The 23,743-nt window shown below is 37.3% G+C and overlaps 1 protein-coding gene across 1 annotated transcript in view; it reads left to right on the forward strand.

Annotated features, from left to right (window-relative positions):
- Positions 1 to 23,743, forward strand: part of ZNF385D (zinc finger protein 385D) — a gene marked incomplete at both ends in the record, with an annotated part of 431,343 nt that overhangs the window by 268,948 nt on the left and 138,652 nt on the right. The window lies entirely within an intron of this gene.

The raw sequence follows: 23,743 nt of genomic DNA on the forward strand, positions 1-23,743 counted from the left end.
TGGAACAAACTGGATTGTGCTTTCTCTCTGCTTTGTAGGAAATTTCACTTCTGAGAGCAGAACTGAAAGTTTCTGTTAGGCAGGTTCTCAGTCTGTTTTGTTCAGTCTGAAACTTCCTTTAATATTAAGTTTTAAATGAATGTTCTTGTTTCTGTCTTTTGCGCAACAAAGCATGAGCTAATGGGGATAATGTTTACCTGTGGTTTTTCTGGGTGTTTTTCTACTCTGTCTGTGGGAAGCCAGAACGGCTGTAATCTCACCTGTCCCTGTTGTAACACTTACTGCACAAAGCAGTATTGCACAGAGCCAGATGAAAGCTTGACTGCGTACGTTGCACACCTACTTTGACTTAAAATCGCTATAGCCATCACACAGACAATATTGGAATTTTATATTTTCTGAGGAAAAAAAAAATTTCCTTTTAATGTTAGTGAAGAATTCTGTGGTATTTTTCCCTCTGTGCATGCTACTATTGGGCCACCTAAAGAATAGGAAGGGAAGAAAAAGAAAGCATTTCTGTGTTTGTATGCATCTTGTTTTCTGGGCCTTCTTGTCTAATTGCTGCTGATGTAAGGTGGCATAGTGGGAATACACGTGTACAGCGTTAAGGTTGAAATAAATACTGAAATAATTACCGTGGAAAGTAAGACCTAACCCTCTGGAAGTATTATTCTTATAGAGCAAGTATTAATGGCTTAAGTGAGTTTCTTAACCATCAGAGAGAAAAGTTGCTAAATTCAGGGATCGGTCATAGCGTTTCTTGCTCTCTTTAAAGCTGTAGCCTCCAAGAAGATTTTTGGGCTGAGATATTCTACTATGCTACTACATTCTACTACGTATATTCTACTATTTGAGCTGAGCTTTCAAATAATTAAACTTACTGTGACCCTTCTAATTGCATGAGCCTTTCTTTCGCGTTGCACCAGAATTTTGATGGGAGTGATTTCAATAACTGCTAATTTTCACTCACCGTGCAGTGCTTTAGCGTTTGTTGTTTGGTCACCGTGGATACATTTGTTACTTATTGTATTGGTTTTGCATTCATCATTTTGAGTTGAACAGAAATACGGAATTGTAATAATAATAATAATAAAATTCCTGCAAAATGACGATGTGTGTTTATAGAGTAAGCGAAAAGCCAATGAAAATAACAAATTTCTGTTACATGTTTTAATAGGTAGATGTTTTGCACTTAAAAACATACATACCTACCCCAAAGCAACTTTTGCTTGCATTTATCTCCAGTTAATAATTTAATGTAAGATAAAACTCAGTTGTGACCATTCTCAGCAGCTCGGAGAGGAGAAACAGTGGGCGGCTGTCAGTGCCACAGCGCTGATGTTGCACGCTGATAACAGGGCACCTCCTCTAGTCCTGCTCAGCGCTACGGCTCTGCTGTGGCCAATGGTCACAGCTGGACGCTGCCACCTCTACCTTAAAAGGTCCAGCTGGTCGCTGCTGCCTTGGCTCGGCCACTTCGCCAGCATCGCGCCTTCCTCGGCCTGGCAGCGTGGGCAGCTCACGGGAGCTGGCTCGTCATGTGAGCGTGATGGCTCCCATGGCCACCCCTCGGGCTGGGTGGCCAGTCTGTTCGGGTCAGGTGGAAAGTGCTCTTCAGCGTTCGGGAGGTGAGGGGGTAGAGCTTTTGGTGTGTGCCGTGCACTGGTACCATACGCAACGGGCATTGAACCGGAGGAAATGCTGCAGTGATATTGCAGTTATGGGACAGTGAGCACTGGTCCTGAGGGCTCAGTAAACCCTGACTGGAATTGAGAGGGGAGCCAATCCTCCACCCCCACTGCCAAAAAATCACTCCCCCGTGCACCCCCAGACTTTGCCCTTGGTGAAGAAGTGCAACCGAAAAAAGAAATAAAATTAAAATTTACAAAGAAAAGGGAAAAAATAAAAGAGAGAACCTCGTAATTTTCCTTTTTGTTTTTTGTGTTTTTTTTTTTTTTTTTTTTCTTTTTTTTCCCCTGCCCTTTGTGGACCTATTACTGTTTTAAGTAACTTCTGTTCTCAATGTGTCTGTTCACATTATACAGGAAACCTAATATATTGGGGTGGAAATGAATATCCTATGGGATAAAATAATAGAACTATTAAGGGGAAAAAACAAACAATTTTTGCCCGAAAATGCCATCACATTTCTGTTTGCATGTTGGCTGTTTTCGGTAGGGTTTTTTCAGTCAATATTGTGGAGTGTAGTAATTCATCTGCATACATACTACTATTCTGAGTATCACTTTTTATTTCTGGAACACTTTCTTGTAGAAGAGATTCATGCTGGATGAGTCATGGAAGAAAAAATACCCCCCCACACCCCAAATCTCACCACCTCTTTAAAGAAAACACACATTGTACAAACCAACCAACCAACCAACAAAACCTGTTTCAGCAGTTTCAGTGAAAATATTCAGTTGTCACTGGTTTGTTTTTAGGAGGTTATATTTCCTTCTAGGTTAGACACTGTGGAGGCCTTTCGTAGCATTTCTGTTTGCCTTCATTTAAGGCAGGATGAATCGGTGATGATAAGTCTGTGCTTTTAAAATGTTTTGAGAAACACAGACAGTGGATTATTAATTGAGTTTTATCACCAGCCATCTGCCATAAGAAAGTGTAGTTAATATATAATGGATGCTGTATGTGACAGAAGAATTCAGCTGAGCAAGCCAATGTATAGGATCTTGAAATCTGCGGGAGCCTGATGTTTATACTTGGAACATTACAGCCTCCTGGGCAGTCAAGTTCATATCTTGAAGGACTGAATAATCATTAATGCATGTATACATAATAATGATACAAAAATCCTGTTTGAACTTACAGGAGCTGCTCTGTGCTAGATTGTACCCTTTTAGATTCTGTTACAGAAACCGTTCATTTAAAATAACTCTAAATCTATCCAGTGTGTTGCCATAAATAAAGGGTGATTTCACCATTTCATACACACAAAAAAAGTCATTCCCAGGGTTACCCTTCTTGTGGGTGGCAGAATTGCTCCAAAACCAAAATCAGAATTAATGGTTTCTTGCTTCATTAGAGAAGATTAGATCATTAGATTGCTTCAGCTGAAGGTCCTTCAACAGAAAGTGTGTGTGCGTGCGCATGTGAATGTGTGTCCGTACATGTTTTAACTGGGATGATTGTGGAATCTAATCCTGCATCCCTTCTTAATAAATGTCTTCCTTCTGTTAAGAAATGAAATGTTAAGTAGAAACCAGATTTTTAAAATTTTAATTATGATGCCATGCCTCTGTCCTGCTTCTGTCCTTTTTCATCTTTTTTTTTTCTAGAAGACAATTTGTATAAATTATTTTTATAAAATATTTTAAAATAATGAGACCCTTTGAGTGCAGAATTATTTCAGAGTCATATGGCTTCTACCTCTCTGTGCCTGTCTGCAAATATCCTTCCATGTTATTTTGATTTCTTTTATAACCGGGTGGCAGTTCTAGAAATTCTCGCAATTACAAAAATGTTAATCGGGCTACAGGAATCCTTTCAAAGCTTTTGCCTCTCACTGAACTAAAGAAGATGGTGGTACTTGAAAAAGAAGAAATATATTTGCACTTGATAAAGGAAATATTTCAATTTGGTATTAGATCATGAAAAGTTCTTGAAATACAGTAGAGGTCATAAGGGCTTCAGTTTTTAAAAGGGGTTATTACATGTAATATACTGCAAAGATTAGTTTTGCAGCTGAAATTGCATAGATGATTGGTAACATTCAGAGAAAATGCAGCAAAAGAGATTGGCTAGAAATACCAAAGCCTGAAGTGTCTGAGATTGTACTTGAATCAAATTGCTAGGGTTGAAAGTGGGAAGAAGCTTTGCTCTGTTGTAGGGCTCTGTCATTATATAGCAAAGCCACATTCTGTAGGTTAGCCTGTGTTCTCAGTGATTTTAGCAACACATTTCTGCAAAGCCTACTTAGGGGTGAAAAATCTAATACATGAAGCTGCATTATTGGCATGCTTATATATTTAGACCTCCTTGCCCATTTTGCTGACCACTTCTTTCAGTTCATCAGTCTGATGCTCATGAACATGTTCCCTTCAAACAATTTTTTTTGGTTTTGCTTTGTACATATGTACCATAAAGAGTTACTCCAATCATAAGCATGGTGTGACAGCTTAAAGAAGTTGGCAAGGGTCTGGATCAAATGTGAAATAAGAAAATGCAACTGTAATTTGAAATAGGTATTGTAAGGGAGGCTTTTATGAAAGTTCAATTACTATGTAACTTTGCCTCTTGTTAACATCTATGATAATGTGGTTCTGTCTCTTTTGATGCTTAAAATTATATCCATTTAAAACTTCTTTAGGTTTGGAAAAAAAAGTAAGACATCTTGAGTCCTTATCTAGAGCATTTAAAAAAAGCACTTGTTCTCTCTCTATTTTTTTTTTTTTCTTTTTAATTATTTTCCCTATTTCTGCTTTGGCAAAGGTCACAACTATTTTAAAAAGTTGGGGTTAGATCAATCTATTTCTTTTTTTAATACCTCAGCTGGCTGACTGAACCAGTTGTTTGAAAATCATGGGAAATTCTTTCATCACTATGGGATCAGGTCCTGGCTCTATTACCCAGCCAACTAATTTACTCTGTTTTATAGTCCCTGCAGATTTCAGAATTTAAAACCATAATGTACCACTTGCTTTTCAAGTAAAGCTTGAAAAGCTCCTGGGGTTTGGTAATGTATAGTATCTTCATCTCTGAAGCAGTTACAGGAGATACAAAAATGAGATTGACTGGGAGTGTCTGCTAACTCTGGGCATGGCCGTTTGAAATTGTAGCATATACTTAGGATCTCAAAGGGCTTTGGCTCACGTTGGTAATTTTTATACTGTGTATTGTCTATGCGTTCTGTTTATTACAATGCAAACCGGCAGTGTCTTCCTCAGTTCTCCCCTTGAGAAAACAAGATAGAGCCTAAAAAGTGGGTTTATGTTAGAAAACAGTCTCTGAATATTCAAACTGCTTTCTTAAGAACAAAGGAAAAAAGCTAGGCTTAATTTACTCTTTGATTATTACTTCACAGTGGTTCTTCTATTTATTTACTTTTATGCTGTAATTGAAAAAGCAGATGGACAGTACAGTTCATTCAAATGAAAGCCATGAAAATTTTCTCAGCTTCTTTTGTTCTTGCTGACCTTGTTTACTCAGTTTGTTTACTATGGAGTGTAGCAAGTTATGGAGACAGAGGGAGATAATGGCTGTGTTTTCCAATACTGTTACCCATCGTTGCACTAGAGATCGATATTCAATAAAAAAAAAAAAAAAAAAAAAAAAAAAAAAGTCATAAAACACGGAACCTTGGCAAGATCTGCAATTGTGAATGCACGAGGAACAAGGCCAGTCTTGGCACCTCAAGCAATATCAGTGCTCTTCTCGCTAAGCCAAGTCATTTTTCAGTAGTGACCTGAGGGTCTACTGTCTCTATAGTGCAATGTTTAGCAAATTAGTTTTTGTTTGCTGGTATTTACCTGTGAAAGCCAATCCACTCACCTCCTGTCAAAACCAGCCATGTTATCAGGAGCATTTAGTTTGCCAGATATGTGACTATTACATAGCAAGCACACTGCTCCTTTGTTTTTCTATTATTACTGGTAAGTTGTGCTGCTGTGAGCAGCAAATTTTTCAAGTGGAAGTTGTGTGAGCTGGTCTGCTTCTAGGTAGCACAGAAAAAAACAATATCTTTGCTTCAACCCTTCATGTGGCATCTGTTATTTTCGGCAGCCATTTTTATTTCTTTAAGAAGGAAAAACAAACAGGCATACATGAAACTTTACCTAACCTCCTATTTAACTTTGCAATTCCTGTGTTTGTAAAGGATAAATTCTAACAAGTCAAACAGACTATAAAATGGTGCGCATGCATATGTGACGGTATATTTAAATCCTTTCCTTTTTTCTCTCCCTCTCTGACTGAGGGAATGGCAGCAGAATATGGGTGCTGTCAAGCCATTGTAGTGCATTATTTCTAGTATCCTTACATGCTTTTAGAGCTCAAGACATGATGTAATCATTTACAAACATTTGTCTCGCCAATGCTGACCACAGTCTGTCTACCTTGTAAAACTGGTTATTTAGTCCTCCTCTCCACATGCAGTGCTAGGGCAGTTGCACTAACCTCCTAATAACACATTTAGTTTCTGTTGGCTCAAATCTTAGTAGCACTGAGTACTTGGAAATTGCATTGGTCCACATGGTATGATTTTTCTCTCCTCTTTCATTCTTTACTAAGAAAGGTTCTGAATTAACTTTTTTTCTTTTAAATTAGGTCAAAGTAAAAATTTTCAATACATTTATAGATTCACAGTGGTTTTCCCTTTTTTCTTCTTTTTTTTTTTTTTTTTTTTTAATCCTTTGCAGTATTGTTATAGAACATAAAAGATATCTTCTTACATAGGTAGAGCTGACAAACCTACTCAATGCTAATTAGCAGCCCACCACTTGGGTTTCTGTGGGTTCAGTAGCAGCTAGACATCTGACATCTGTTTGGATATATTGTATAGAAAGTACAGTGCCTTGCAGAAATGCCTGTCTATGGTCGGATCCATTTATGAGGCGAGTATCCTTCATGTTAGCATTTAGCTCTACACACTCTAACAGTGCATGCAATAGATTACCTTCCCAATACACACAGGTTTTCAAGGTAAAAAGAATCAGTGGCCTTAAAGAAGGACATTATTACACATAAATAGCCCACACAGATATTCTCCTTCGCATGAATGAACTTACTGAATATAGTAAACAAACACTAAAAGGCTGAAAAAACATTAAAAAAATCAAAGCAACATTTGAAATCTTTCTAACAATACAGATACAATCAAAATGTGATTGTGGAAAGCCTCGGAGTGTGTGAAATGTATATAAACTCTGCTGGCAGAGAAAGGCAGGCAGCAGGTAAAGCGCTGTGGAGTGCTGGTGCTGCAAGCAAAATGATACTGGCAGCACCACCCTGCACAAGCACCCCAAGATGACCTAACAAAACTGCTCCATTTTGCCCTTAGTGACTAACTTGAAGCAAAATTGTCATCACATGCTATCATCAACACGCAGGGAAGAAAATTTATTTAAATAGCCTGAAATTAACCTTGTGAAGGCAATGAACGATGATGCTACACATACTACTATGGACACCCAGAGAGCTCTACAGATTTTAGGAAGATAATACAGATGTGTAGAACATTAATTTATTTTTATTGCTTATTCTCCTATGCCCTGATTTTTTTCTAAGTTAAATATATCCAAAAATTTCAATGTAGTGAGGAAAAGCAGCACAGAACTATCTCAGGTAGGCAGTATTTAATGATACTTAGCATTGAAAGAATATTAACAATTAATACTCCTAAAATATTCCTCGGGTTATTCCAACAATGTTCATGTGATTTGTATAAGCTTTTAGTGCATTTCTAGTAGGAAGATTTTGTCACAGGAATATTAAGAAAAATAACAGTTGCATGATACTTTATTGTAATTTATTAAAGGAGTTTTTGTGTTAAAAGCTATGCCAGCACATTTTCAGCAATACAAAGCTCACTTTAGATTCATCTGGAAACAGAAATAGTGCCATCTGACCTCAGTTATAGTCAAATGAATTATGAATGTTTTATATCAAATATCTGTTTGAGGAGACCCCAGCTGAGCTAATATCTTCCAAATCACAAAGATAAGAAGAAATTATGTTCATTCTAAATTATTAGCCCTTTTTTAGGAAGCTCACAATAATAGATGTCTAATGTTGTTAGAGAATGTTTCAAATAATAGATAAGTTAATCTTTTAAGAAATTTTTCTAAAGTGCTTGTGATAGGCAGATCTCCAGTTTTGCAGGGTCTTCTATCTATGTAGCCAACTTCAGTTCTATTAAATAATGTAGGGAGCTGATTTTGATAGCATATTGATTGAGGTAATATTGATAGTTTGTCTGAAAGAAGTTGGGCAGTTTTTGAAATATTGTTGATATAATGTATGTATGGCAACTGCTAGTAGGTACAAAAAAAAAAAAATCTCTTGCAAGTTCAAGAATCTTTCAGCAAAAACTGAGCTTTCCTCACTGATATTGTTTTTACTGAGTCAGATCTGTTCTTCATAATGAAGGAGGAAGTTTTTAGAAAGTAATTATTATTTGTAATGAACTGTGGAAAGTGCTGGACTGTGTTAATAGATTTGCTTGAACTCAATTTCATTTACTGGACCTAACATGCTGAGAAACTTCCATGGCCCCCAGTAAAGTAAGAGTTTCAACTGTGCTGGAAATATTAAATCAGACCTAGTCTAATTAAGGTAACTGTCAAATAATTTGTAACAGTTGTGTTTAATATCTCCAATAATCTCAAATGTGAATTAAATGCTATTTAAAATCTTAAATTGATCAGCAGTGTAGTCAAACTTTGACAGCCACTTGGGCAGCCAGTCTGGGGTTGGAGGACTCTGGCATGCCCAGCAGCATGGTCGCCCTGTGTTTCTTCCTCACCTGCCACCAGCCTGGAATTACGGGAGGGAGGATTTATCCATTTGGGTTGCAGTTCTTGCTAAAAGAGTTGTTCCCTGTCTCTTTACCAGAAGAGGCACTGAATGTGGTGGAAACATGGGCTCAGGCAGTTGGATAACTTGAATTTCATTGGCCTTGCATGGGGAGCTGCACTTAGAAGAAGATGCACCTGCAGGAGGGAATGTGCTGTCACAGGTCTCCCCACGCTAGAGGAGCTCTGCACACCTGCGGGGGAAGACTCCATCAGTTCCCTTGTCCACCTGAGACTTGATGGTTTCTGTAGAAAGGCTCAGGGATTAACAAGCAATGAAAGCTATGCTGATTTCTTGTTTTTTGGGAAGTGGTTTTAAACCACCAACCTCTATTCCAGAAGCTAGCAAGCAGCTCTCAGCTGCAAAGAAAATATAGTTATTATTGCTCTTATTAATTTCCATTACCAAGTCATCAATGCCAATAATGATAATATGAAATTCTTAAGTCAACCGAACTATTTAGTTCTATACACCCCTAAGACCATATCAATTCCCATTCTTATTAAAAAAAAAAAAAAAAAAAAAAAAAGACCCACTAAAAAACAAAGCTACCATGACTGTCCTTTAAGGTTTACATTTGCAAGAAGTTCATCTGTGTGGATAGGATGGGGCCTTGCAAGCTTTCTTGATTATGTACAGGTTATGTAGAGTATCTCTTAATTCACAGTAGTCCTATTTAAATTCTGTTCAGTTTCAAGGGGACAACCTCTCAAGCAATTTGTTGAACTGGAATGCCTTTTTTGTCTCATTAAGGCACGTTATTGGCAATATTGTTAAAGAGATCAGAACAATTCAATGAATAGTTTAGTAGTTTATGGTGATTCTTCTCCAGTTAACAGACTCTACACTAGTTAAGAACAGCAGCAGTAAGGAAAAGCTGAGGTTCATTCTTCCCCCGCTAAGCAGAGGAGGCTTAACATTTTTCTTAGAGCATCATCTCATACAGCTCTGTTGAAGTTTATGACCACAAATCATACCAAGCTATCCTTTCTGTGGGTTTGTAGCTCAGCCAGAAAAAGCTGCATGTGGGAGAAGCTCATTTCTAGGCTCCAAGATTTTAACATTTCCAGTTGTGTGCCTCATGCTGCTGAACGGACATGTATTAAAATTGTATATGGGTAAGAATTTCTAGTGACAAGGAAACTTTAATTTGTAATTAGAATGTCAGTTTGACTTTTGAATGTGTCATTTTGGAAAGGCCAAATAACATTATACTGTTATAATAAATAGCAAATTTGAAATTTATAGTGAATTTTAGGGGGAAAGAGATAAAATCTTGTACTAAATCATGTCTAATAAGAGGTCATTGCCCATGCAGTTAAAGTCAGAGCAATAACTTCAGAAAATATTCTCAAAAATAGATTTCCATGGAAAAAAAATTAAAAGGTTTCTAGTCCCCTCAGGTGTGTATGTGCATCCACTGCCTTACATGTTTTTTCAGTGTGCAGTAGCCCTCTAAGAAACAGCTCAAGCCACCTTTTCCTAGCTTTCAATGAGGGGAAAGAATCCTGAAATCATGTGAGTTGGCAAACTTAACATCAAGGGGCTTTCTACTAGTAGTCTTTTGCGCTTTAAAAAAAAAATTGGGGTAAAACCAACTTGCTTACATCTGCAGAGGAAGTTGTAGGGAAACACTGAAGGGTCTTATGGATGCAAGAAAAAGATATTCTGGTGGGAACTAAGTTCTCAGCCTATACTTATAAGAGCAAGTGGCCTATTCACTTCAGGCCATCGGATGCTGAATTATACTGACTCTCAGTCTCTTTTTGCTGTTCTTGGGTCTCCAATAGTCTTGGTATTCTGAGTCTACCAATTTAGTACCATGACCAGTCTTGGTCTTGGTAATGCTCTGCAAAAATCAGCATCAAACAGTGCACAGTGGGGCAACCTAAGTGTGAACTCTGCATTGCTTTCTTCTGTGACCCTGCTGAAGCGTTATTCTACATGCAACTTTAAGCATTTCATAACCGTTCTGTTAATGTGGTTGACACTTGACCTCAGACACAGAGATCCATTTTACTTTTACTGCTTTTGGAACTGCAGATACTCATGTAGCTGAACACCTGAGTCATTTGATGCTTTCTGTGAACTTAAATGGTAGGTTAAGTGAGAAAGAAAATGTGGGTATTTTTCACGTGTGGTAGCAACAGAATCTACATAGCAACACCAAACAGCTGTGTGTGCTTTAGGTCTTCTTAGCCCATTTTAAGTATAATTTAGCTGTCTGAAGAGTGTAAAAAAGAAATCCTAGCACTCCCCATTTAAGTTCTGTCTTTATCCAGACAAGATTACCCCATATTCTCCCCAAGTCCAAGTGAAACAGAATAGCCAGAAATACAGGCTTGCAGAGTCTTTTCTCAGATGCTAAATCAAATATTTCTGTAATGCATAAATGAAGGCAACAGATCTGTGAAGCTACAGATGCCCAGTGTCTGAGTTAGAAGGGCAGAAAGTGTAAGGTCCCAACCTAATGCAGATACTTAGACACAAGAACTGTGCCAGCATTAGTGACTTGGGGCTGAAGAAGGGTGTGCAAATCTTAAATTTTTTCATGGCTTGGCCCACATTTTCTGAAATTTTCTCAGCGTTTCAGGTTAACACACCCAAAACACTCTGCTGTGAATCAGGTGATTTATGTTTAGTTGCAACTCCAGATCTGTAAAATTGGCTTAAGCGTAGGCTTTGGAATGCAACCCTTATACAGGCAAGCTGTGTTTGGATTCAGGTTTCTTAGCGGCTTGCATGCAAAATTGCCTCATTGCTTGAATTGATACCTCTAAATAAACAGATTCAGTGTGGTGTAATAGTTGTCCTTTGGTATTACAGCTCAAACTAATACGCAACCTAACTCTCCTTAAGTCACTGGATTTATACTAAGGAAGAGATAGGCCTCTCTTTCTCAATACACTGTCTTTTTCAGTAAGTTTATGGGCTTTTTTTAATACCATTTCTAGATCCAAGAAGTATGATCTTGTCTCGAACAATCCTATTCTTTTTTAAAGATGTGATGTCAGAAAGAAAAGATGGAAGTCTTGGCGTGTCTTTGGCAATATGCTTAGAGTACCTTCATCTTATGTTTACAGTTTCATAATACATTTCTCATCTTATGTGGTGCATCTTGGTGTTTTGTGGGTTTGTTTTGTTTTTAAAGAAAGAATTGCCAAATTCTGGATTATGCAAACAAATTGTCTCCTGTATATGGTGATGCGGGTCAAGTATTCGGGGTTTTGATTCATCCTTCAAAATGAGCACCCTTGATAAAATTTTAATTCCTTTTTAGTAGAATAGCAATTCTCTTTGTTTAAAACTCATTGTTATGGAACATTTTGAATGTTTAGTTGGATGGAGTCATGCAAATAAGAGATAGGCCCTACTTTTGCATGCATGAATTAAAAAAGAATTAACTTTTTTCTGATGTCATTCCACTGATGGGGGGGATTGGAATAGTTAAATATATGCAGAAGTATTTGCAGGATTGAGGTTTGTCTGTGGCTTAGCAAATCCTTGCATTTCTATAGCAATCTGACAATTGGTTGGCTCACTTCACTGGTTTAATATAATTTCATTTTCTTGGAAATGTAAGATTACCTCTTATGGAAAGCAAAGATAATTAGAGTATGTGAGGGTCCCTCCGCTCCTTAGCAGTAGAGTGAGAGGACAGGGGGAGAGACCCAACTTGTCAACACACAGTTCTGTTGAAGGCTCTTTGCGCTTGCCCTGCCCTCTTAGCTTCCCAGATATTGTAAGGTTCTTCTGATCAGATTAATATACAAAATCTATTAAAATTCAAAAGCGGTAGGGTTTGGAGGGGGGTGACTTGCTCATCTCTGGTAATAAAAACATATTGAGAAATCACTTGAAGTATTTGATATACAATTCAATTAAAATAAATATCTGTTGCCTAAATTGAGTGGATTACTTTTCTATTCTAATGTGAAAAAGTAAAAAAAAATTAGGAACAGGTAAGATAATGTGATGCAAGGAAGTCAAATGATGATTTTAACTTCATTCCAAATAGTCAAAGCGAAGCAATGCAATGACTTAAAAGGATCAGAGCAAATACTTCCTTATATAACATACTCAATAACATCTGGAATTATAATAGCTAGACTTAACGTTATGAAGCTGCATGATTCTGATCCTTCTGATCTACATGGATTATCAGAAAAGTCTGCACAGGAATTCTGCTCCTCTTGGTAATGTATTCTATTGTATCATGGTTACAAGGCCTAGTAGCACTGCCTTTCAAAAACCACATTTGCTTTAGTATCTCTCAAATAACTCTGTTACGTAGCAGAACCAAAGTTAGTTCTTCTCTTTTGTTTTGTCCTTCTAGCAGAGAGAGGCTTAAAAATAAAATAAGACATGTCAACTGAGACTTTTTTTTTTTTTCCCCCCTGTGGAGTGACAGTTTTAGTGTGTTATGCCCAAGGCTTGTTTTTTTTTGAGCACCTTAGTAATGAGGTAGATGAAAGATAGTCTTTGAATGGAATGAACTGAAATGTTTGAGATGGGTTGTCTTTATACTAGGCCTGTTTCTAGATCTATTTCCAGTTATTTCAAGAAATGCTGAATTCTAGACCGTGAGTAACTGTGAAGGCGAAATCGTTGAATGTCTAACCTGAGTTTGTGATGTACACAAGGTGAAACTTTAATAGCTATGTAAAGCTATAAGTAAATATACTGAGCAGGGTAATTGCATGAGCAAGAAGAGAGCTCCCTAAAAAGTTACTTAAACATTTTATACCTCTCTCCTATGTTTAGTTCCTGGGACAGGGACTATAACATTTTAAGATGCCTTGATAGAGGACCAGAACATAGCTAAGCTGACTGAAGAGCAGGCCAGGAAAGGTACTATTACTTGAGCTCTTGTCATATTCCTTTTTCTTTAGAGAATGTTTCAGGCTGTTCCTGACCTATGTAAAAATGCAGATGAATAGTATTTGTCCCTTCCACCATGCCTTGCCATCCCTAGCCAGCAGTGAAATCCGCACATCGGTATGCAGACCATTCCTTGCCACCTTTTATAGCACTACTTTTTTTTTCTTTTTTCTTCTTTTCTTTTCTTTTAGAAATTTGCCCATATAAAATGGTAACCAAAGATAGACAAGATACTCTCCTGCAGCCTTTTGTTTACAGCTACAAGCTGTATGGTCAGTTCAGGAAACTTTATGACAAAATCTGTGTCAGAACCTATAAAAAATTCTTTGTTTGGATGAGGAAAAAGTTCTGACTGGAGTGAATAATAACATGTGGATTTATCATGGAATAATTTTATGTCACACGATAGTAAAATGCTCTTAAGGAACATCTGGATAGGATACAGAAAAGCTAAAAAATCATAACTAATTTCATATAGCTTAAATATGAACATATTTTTAGGTTAAGTTTGTATTTTTAGCCAATAGTTATGCTACTTTACTGAAAACTCTTATGTGTATATGTGTAAATGTAACTGGATTGTAATCAATAGAATTACCCACCAATAAGCACAATTTATATTAGCCAGGGGCAGGGATTCCCATTCATTAAATCTGTGGAGGACATGCCTTTATCTATTTCTGTGGATGCAGCCTGGAGCATCCAACATGTCATGGATTAGATAAATTGAGCCTGACATGCCTGTGTTTCTGGAAAATAGGACAAATATTTTTTTTGTCCTTTGTGTCTTGTCTGCAAAAGCAGTGGTGCTTTCCCCCCACCTATAAAGAATGACAGGAGATAATTTTCCTTGCTTGAAAAACTTTTTTAAATTATAGGCATGTTTTATATAGAGAGATAAAAAATGAACCTGCCAGCATTTTCACAGGTATCAAGAGAAGGACAGTCCGCCTACTAATGGCTACATATTCCAGCTCTCAAAGCATTTGCCTAAGTCAGCTCCACCAGGTGTAGGCTTGCCAAAATTGAAGTTTCCATAGCCCTTCTTTATAAATAGACATTTTGTTAGAACTTCTCCACTGAAAAAGAATGTGTTCCCTTTCCCAGAAAGACACTAGTCCTGTGGTCAAGGGATTTTTGTGGGCTGCTGGAAACCCAAGCTAAATTCCTTCGTGAAGTGAATACACATTTACACAAATCTAAACCACGCCAAAAAGAGATTATTGTGCAAGTATCCCCAGTTAGTCAACAGCTCAACTGTTGGGACATTTCCCTGAGGCATTGGGGACTTACAGAGCAGGCTTCAATATGGGCCTTTGAGTAAAATACAGACCTTAATTTCTTTCAATTTTTGAAACTTTTATAAGGATTTGCTTCCATAAGTAGGTGTGAGAGTGTAGCTTACGTATAGATCTGCAGAGAAGACAAATTCTGACAGAACTTTGCAACGCAGAAAAAAATTAAATTCAACAGTGTTTTCTCTCCTTCTCCTATTCACAAGCAATACCATCTTGAAGCAAAGCATCAGGCAAAATGCCATGGAAGAATAATTATGATTAATTATTAGTTATCACAAAATTATTAGTAACTTTGCAACATGTGCAACACGTGCAACACCAAAGCCTGATTCAACGGAGATGGGATTCTTATTTTTTACTGGCATAAAACACGGTTTCAAACTCTTCTCCTATGACAGAGAACAAAGAGACAGCTTTATAAAAGTGAATTCAGGATACTCTGATTTGTTGTGTTTTTCTCTTCTGCAGAAGGGTCATGGCTGGGATCTGTTAGTGAGAATGAAGGTAGCCTGCTTGTGCCATGGCACATTTAGATGTTCAGAGTGTTAGTCAAACTGTTATTTCAAGCCCTCACGCCTTTTGACTTTGTACTTTCTTTTTTCTTTTCTTTTCTTGTCTGTCTTTTTTTTTTTGGCAGCTCAAAGTGTTACTCAAACGTGCATTTTCATGGAGTCTCACTAAGAATCAGATTTTGATGGCTCTGAGCTCTAATGCTTGAGTCTGCCACCACAGACACTGGGAGAAGCTCATTGTGCCATAAAACATTTGCAGAACCACCTTTTCTTGGCATCTTTAACAGTCTTCCCTGCTCTGATTTGTAGGGAGTTGGAGCCAACTCTGACTCCGCAGCATTAGTATATCTGGGCCAATGCTCTTACAGAACACTATATAAAATATGTTCATATGATCTTTGTTATAGACAGGAAAACCAATATTTTCTTCACTAGCCCTAATAAAACTTTCGTATATATCTTCATCTGTTATATATTTATATATATATTTATATATAGATATATTTATTTTTGCTTACACTTTTTGAATATAGAGACTTACTGGTTTATGGAGTAGCTATTTTCTTGATTGTAACTGTGTCTATGGAAGCACAATCCACAGTTATTAGAAGGAAATAAAAACATTTATTCATCAGGATATACTGTGATTTAAAACCTAGAAACTGTTTTCCAGCATATCATATGGCACATATTTATCTCTGTTTAAAAAGAAAAAAAAAAAAAAAAGAAAAATAATTTGAATTGCACAAGAACAGTGTGTGATTGCAATGAACAGTTTTTTGGCAATGATGTTAGTATTTTCTAGATACAGTACGGCTACACAACCATTACTTTTTAAGTATGTTATAATATGTCCTATTTAAACTTTATTAAAACTAAATCTGTGTCTGGATATAGAATTTCCATAAAACATCTGTTTAATTGATTCTGGCCAAGGTTCAGATTTCTCCCATTGATTTCCAGCATCCCATTCTTTTATTTCCGTTCTTGTTCTGCCTGCTGCCTTCTTACTTCCCCTTAGCTTTCCTTTCTTTCCTCTCCACTTTTCCCCCTCCCAAATTTGATGCAAACTCCTTGCCCTTAACATTATCTTGAGGGTTTTATGCTTTATCAGCACCTGCTCTGCTTTCATGGTTGACCCCTTGCTGAACTCAAAACTCTCTACTGCAGTCCGGAGCCTGCTAATCATTTGCATCCCCAGTCTTTGTCAGATAAATGAAGAATGGCCGATATGCTGATCAGTACAGCAAAGCAAAGGTTCTAAGAAAGCTGGTGACGATCTGCAAATTTCTGGTGAATTAAATGACTCATCCCCTCATGCTGGAAGGGTGCTATCTTGTTAGTGTGCATGCTTTTGTCTTATGCGTGTGCCCAACTTGCTATATTGCAGTCGCTTCAGTTAACCTTCAATTTTGGGCAATGGGGCAACAAAACAACATCTGATTCCACATCTCCATAAGACAGTGTGATGTAAGCTGACCTCAACTGCTTAACGCTGAAGGGAATGACTCTAATCTAATCTTCAAGTATTCAGGTGGTACTTAACAGGAGATAGGAAGATTTTTCTCTCCCCAGAGTGCAACTGGCCTTTTTTTTTTCTTTTTTGTTTTCTCTTTTTTAATTGCCTGCTGATGAAAATCCAAAGATTAGTCATTGCTGGACACAGTGCATGTGTGCCTTGAGGTGGCAGAAAATTCTATTCTGGTAAGGCTCAAACTTAACAGTTAACTAAACATTTTATCCCTCCCTTCCCCTGTCTCTGTGGGGACAGCAGACTGCCAAGAACTGTCTGTTTTTTCTTTGCTTCTCAATACAAAGCATGGGTTGCCTGCTAGGATAACTTCAATTTTTCATCAGATTCTTTTTCCAGAAAGTCTTGGTCACAGATAGAGCCTCAGGCTCTTGGTTTTTTGCACAAACAGCTCTATCTCCTGAGGGCTGAACTGGTTTAGTTTCATTAAAGTATAGTAGAAGTTTTATGAAAAGTAATGGGTTGGAGTTTAGAGACAATCAGGCCATGTGATCTAATAGTTTTTTTTCTGATTTTACATGCTGAAAAAGAATAGTATGAAAGATATTCATGTTTACTGGTTTGGTTTACTTCTCTTTGAGAACTTCAGATGTTTCATTCAGATGGAAATCAGATATTTCATTGGTGGGAAAAGTTCCTGAGTCAAATAACTTGAAGTATTTTTAATTTAGGACTGCATATAGGAAAAATGATGATATGATGTGTAATTTATCTTAACAAGTATCTTTCAAGCCACCATGAACGGAATAGTGCTTTATGTCCAGGAGCCTGTCCTCTAAAAGTCACTTCTGTCTACTGTGGCTGTAGCTGTGCTCACTATCCACTTGGAAACCCTGTGCTTTTGGTTCCACTCTACTTTTTCAATGTTCAGCAAGAAATGGTACCACTTACTCTTTTGCCTACCATATATGTGGTTTGTTGTGAACCAAAAATTCTGAGACTGTAATAGTTTCTGATGTATTGTATTATTATTGTAAGCATTTATGTCTTTATGCATGGGAAAGAAAAATTTAAAATGTGGTTTTATTTCAATAAGTATGCATTTTTGTTATGTACACATACATAGGTGGTTCTATGTATGCAAAAACTGCGAGGTTAGTTCAGGGGGGAATCTTGGCCCAGTCCGTGCAACACTGGCATGGATTCACAGAGGTATTTTCATGTCCATTGTTGTGTGCTATCTGTAAGACCAACAGCCAAGTGGATCTACATAACCACAGACTTTCCATCACTCTCTTCTCTATGCACCTCTCTCCTATGTCCCTTCCTCTCTGTGGAGCTAGCTTTACACTGGGCAGACTTTGCTCCTTTGACTCGGATTCTGCCATCCCTCTCCAAACTTGGCCACTTCCCAAGTCAATCTGCCTGTTATTCAGTAAAAGAGCAGAGGTTTGACATCTAACAGAAGAGCAAAGTGATGCTCTGGAAACGTGCAATAACCATTGGCATTAAGTTCCACTTACTCTTGCACTATGCAGTTAAAAATGTGTAAAAACTATTTCCAGTTAATTATTAATAAAACTTGGTGAAGTTGAGCTTTCCCAGTGCTAAATGGAAGAGGCATTGCTGCACAGCATTATCCTCATAGAGTTTACTAGTGGAGTGTGTCCATTTCATGACATCAGTTATGTATTTGTCTCAGTTGTATTCTTGTTTCATTTAAAGTAAAGATATCAGAAGTTAATCGTTATTTCTTTCCCAAGCATGCTTTTGAAAAATGGTACTTTAAAAACTGCTAGTGTATTCACCGTAAAAATGAAAAATTCTTTGAAAATCTGTTTGCAATATAGTGTTCTTCTGTGTGTTCTTCTGATTAATAACCCTTTAAAATATGTGGTCATTATACCATAAACATGACCTTTAGAAAAACATCAGAAAAATTCAACAGCAGACCATGCCAGGTCAAAGATTTTTTTTTAATGTCAAACAGTGTAAAGCTTTAAAATTAATGTGATTTTTGTAATACTTGGGTGATGCTTGTATTTTTGCTTTATTTTATTTATTTATTTATGCTGGGGGTTTTTTTTGAGTCTTTGTGGTTAGGATCTGTTGGGAGAGCGTGACCCCAGGGGAGCACACTTTGGGATAAGTCTTAATGCCCTTCAGCAGCTTCATCCCTGTCATTCAATACTTAGGTCCATTTAGTTTGTAACAATATTTTTGCGGGGCCTGTAGGTGGTTAGATCTGATAAGGTCTAGTGGCTCTCCAGTAGAGGCTACTAACCACATACTCTGACCCGCTGGCTAGGAGACATCCACAGTGCACTAGTCAATAATGGTGCAGTCAGTCTAGCACTGTCGGAAAATTTCTTTATCTGCTGAAAGCTGTAGAAAAACACTGTACATACAATTTTGGGGAAATGCATATTTGTAACACTGCCCTTCCTCTGACTTCATCAGATTGCAGTGCTCCTCTGAAAACAGCCATGCTTCCCACACGCCTCAAGATGCACCTTAGCTTGAGTCTGAATGTGAATTTCCGCTGCAGGCTGGAAATCATACTGTGGGTAGCTGCTTTATGTGGGAATAGCTAGCCAAGATGAAGACCAAGGTCATGAGAAGAAAAGGGAAAGCTGTTTTTCCTTTGATATCCAGACAAACTTTTCTGGCCTGGCATTACTGCTTGGTGGTAGGAATGTCTATGTGTATTTCTAGCTCACTCTAGGCAGGGCAGGCTTTTCCCTTCCTTGGATTCACTTTCTTACTAAAGAAAGTAGAAAGTTGTATAAAACATGAGCAGTAGGGGAAGGAACTGCAGAATAGAGCTGGGAATACATAGTTTGCCAAAAGTAAAGAAAATTATTAGTGCAGATGTGGACTCATCAGTCCACTCATCTTCCCTTTAGCATTTATGGCTGGGAAGGAAGAACAGGTTTTGACATTGTCTTTGCTATCTTAAGATCAGTCAAGTCTGAGTGAAAGTGCATTCAGTTCACTACTAGACTAAAACCAGGGGAGGATGTTACAGTGCTCAGAGCACTAAATTTAGGGACCTAGGGCTCAGTTCCTTGACCTGTCACAGATTCCTGTGTGAGCTGCGAGCAGGTGACTTATGCTGTCTGTTCTAGGTTCCTAGCTGAAAAATGGGGATAATCTCTTGCCATGTAGAAATGTCCTGACAATTAATACCAGAATTGCATGGAGAAAAATAAGGCTGCTGGGTGTGTAACGTTCGATTTTGTTTCGTAAGGCAAACAGAAATGAAAAGCTCCTCCATTATCAAGAGGGGCAAGAGCTGAGGTTCATGGGCATTTTGCTTGTTTGCCTTCTCTGAAGCCATGATGCTGGTAGTCTTGGGCTTTCTGATTCTCTGGTAGCTGGCATGGGTGGTACTTGGTATGGGCAGCTAGTGATAAGCAAGGTGGCCAAATTGAACAATTTCTTGTTGCTTCCTTCTACTGGAAACAGCCAGAACTTTACAGAAAGTAGAACATATATTTTGGATCATTTAATTTTCAGTGATCCAACAGCTTCCAATAGGGAAAAAAAAAATTATCCAAATTTGTCTGACCAACTGGAATAAAACCTCAAAGGATTCTGAAGAACTCAATTAGGTAGGTCATGTTGCTAAAATAAAAAGCTTAGTTGCTGCCCTTGTGCATTTTCTAATCCATAGAAGATGACGCCCCTAGTGAGTTAGTGGAATTCATTGCTAGACAGTGTTAAGTACTGAAGTTCAGGTTGAGGTTTTTCAGTAGATTTAATAAAAAAAAAATATTTTAATTGGTAAAGTGTTTCCTGTGGGCTGTAGCATATTCTAGATATGGGGGGGAATAGGGTGATACTTTGTGGGCTTCATAGAGGCTCTGACACTAGCGTCCTTGTGGCCTGCGAATGGGTAAGGTCTGCACAGTGCTGTGCACTTTGATCTTATTCAGATAGACTGGACTTTATTGTCTCTAACCTGGATCCACCTGTCTGTTAATGCAGATGGATAATGGCAGAGGAACAGGAGGGAAGAAGGTAGCAAAAAGGGAGCAGGAACCTGAGCTTGTTTACTAAAAGTAAGGACAATAATGAAAGGAGATAACGGATATCAGAGTGTTCATGCAAATTTGTCTCTGCATTTTCCTAGTCCAGCATCATAATAGTAGTTTCACAGGGTTCTACACGATGCAGAGAGAAATCTACTCCTTTAGGTGTACAGAGGGGTACATCTTTCAATCCAAATTCTTGTATCAGGATATGTGATTTTGTTTTTCAAAATGCTAGTAAGCGTGAAAGAAGAGACTTTTAGAAAAACAGCATGATGCATAGCCGCAGGCTTCTGAAACTAATAATAATAATAAAAATAATTCTTTTTCTAAACTAGCTCACTTTGCAGGAATCTCAGAATAAATATTGTCCCTAGACAAAATAATACTTTGAATAGCAGCAAGTGACCAGAGCTGATTCAAACTTTCCAGGTGATTAGTGTGTGTGCTTAAAAATGTACTCTAGAAATAAATAGTGGGTACTGATTTGTGCCAAACTGGATGAGTTTTACTTTTTTTTTTAAAAAAGGAAGGGAGGAAAAGAGGGGAAGAGATTAGAAAATATTTGAAAATATTTTTGTAATGAGTGGTTTTGGATGTTTGAAATTTGGCAATATTTAAATAGTAAAAATGGTTAAGTATCCAACTATCAACTATAGAATTTCATTTTGGGTGAAAGAAATGTTTCAGCTGACACAATGATTCTTTTTTTCCCCCTAATTGTCTTTATTTTTTGGTTTGGCCAGTGAACTGAAAAATCAATTACTCGCAGACCTCCACAGCTGAGACAGTGTTGCATTCATTCTCTTCAAAGTGACTAGCCACTGTTAACATTACTAACAGCAAAACCTATGAAAGGAAGGCTTGTATTGCCAGACAGTGTAGTTGATCCTCAAGCTGTCTCAGGAGAGTCACCAGGATCAAGGCTGGTGTGGTTGGAGCTCCATTTTGAGAGTTCTTCTTTTCTAGTGGGTGTCAAATATTTAATACAGTTGTTTTTTTTTTTCTTTTCTGAAACTAAGAGGGATTATATGAAACAATATTGTGTTTAAATGTGGATATCTTCATTTTTAAAATATTTTTGAGATTATTATATAATGAAAGCACTCTTCAAAAAAAGTCTGAAGAATGCAGGAGTCAAAAGCACTTTATTTTAAGATCCTCATTTCCCCTTCTAAATAAAAAACAAAAAACAAAAAAAAACCCACAAAACATACACACACACAAAACAACAATAAAAAAACCCTTACAAGGAACTGAGTTCTAACACTATGTAAATGGTCAGAAAATGGATTTGCTGAGCAATAAATTCTCAACAGGTGTCACGTTATTTGTTCATACATAACCTCCTTTCAGTCCATATGGAATAATATGTAGCCTATTAAAATTAAATATTTAAAATTAAAAGTGTATCCGTTTATGCACATAAAAGGTACAGGTTGCATGTTAGCTAACTTTCTGTATGGTGAGTTCATATTTTAGTCACTTGAGTAGTATAATAGCTACTAATAAGTGGTTTGATGATTAGGTGAAGCCAATTTTGCCATGTCAAGTTAGATCACTGGTACTACTTATTATGGAACTGAACTTACCTTTAAAGTGACAATCCAGCAGTTTTTAAGAAAAGTATCTGTTGCAAAAATGAAGAGTATCATACAGTGATAAAAGGGAGTACCCTCGTGACTATAGGTCATGACAAATTACATTAAGCTAATTCCTAAAAGCCAAATCTACAAATCATGTCGTGTTGTCTCTGTTATATCCCAGAGAAGGTTATTCTTTTGTCTTTGGATGTCTTTAAATTTCCCATTTTATCAGATTCTCTGAAGACCTAAATATGATATCTAATATTTTAGATAAAGTTCATTATTCATCATGGCTAGCCTACTGATCTTAATTGCTTATGCTTTTATTGTCTTTTTGAAGAAAATCCTTTCAAATATACCCTTTCTTTGGCCCATGGGCAAACTACATTCATAATGATTTAAAAGTTCTAGCTGATACTGAGTTATCTAAATGAAAGTTACTTAGCATTTATAAGACAGAACATGAGCTCCCCACATATCCTTTCGCTTTTATTCTTTAAAATAGCCTGAGTTAGTTTTCTTGAAAATTTTCCAGGAAAAAAAATCCTCTTTTGGCTCAGGGTCTCTAGGATATATTGTAGTGCTTACTGGGTGTGAACTGTCAGATATTAGGATCCTGTATAAAAATATTAATGATTCTTTTTGAAGTTACCTTTTTAAGTTACCTAGAAGCTAACTTTTAAGTTGGAAACCAGTGGTGCATTCTCAGCTACTCCACTGAGTCATACCAGCTGAAAGGTTCTCTGAGCTTCTGCCAAGGTAGAATGTGAGTATTGTTTTGACCTCAAATAAGCTATCATGGAAATATTGGGAGAGGTGTGAGATGGGGTGGATAACTTGGGAATATCGATATCTTGGAGAAACCAAATTATGATACTGAAAACAAACTCAGACTCCAGGATGGAAGGGAAATTGAACATTAGTTTAGGGTGTCTCTGATGTATTGAAAATGGCTGTACACGTGGCCAGAAGGAAAGAATTGCAAAGTAATGAAGGAATGAAAATGGAATTCTGCAGAGATTTGCTTTTTCACTCTGTGTTTATGGTGGTAATAGTTAGCGATGGAAGAACTGCAAAAGATTTAGATTAATGGGGTATTAGTTTAGAGTTCCTGCCCAGTTTACATACCTCCAAGTTCCAAATGCATTGCAAAAAATTATCTACATTATTTGGTCTGCGAAATATGGGCTGCATATTTCCTTAGGAGAAGCTATTTGATAATAGATCTAGTGATTCTTTTTTCTGGAAACTAAGCCTGCAGTTGAGTTTAAAGGATTGGGAAAGAATATGCATGAGGAAAGGCTATGCAGGGGAAGATGTAGCATATCTTTTTCTATAGCCAAGTCACAAAATATAGCAATATGTGGTTGCCAAATTGTTGAGCTGTTTGTTAGGGGACCTGAGGGACAGAGATCTTGACCTCCTCCAGAAACAT

The sequence above is a fragment of the Platalea leucorodia genome (genome assembly GCF_965183815.1).
Source record: "Platalea leucorodia genome assembly, chromosome: 1".
Classification (NCBI taxonomy): Eukaryota; Metazoa; Chordata; class Aves; order Pelecaniformes; family Threskiornithidae; genus Platalea; species Platalea leucorodia.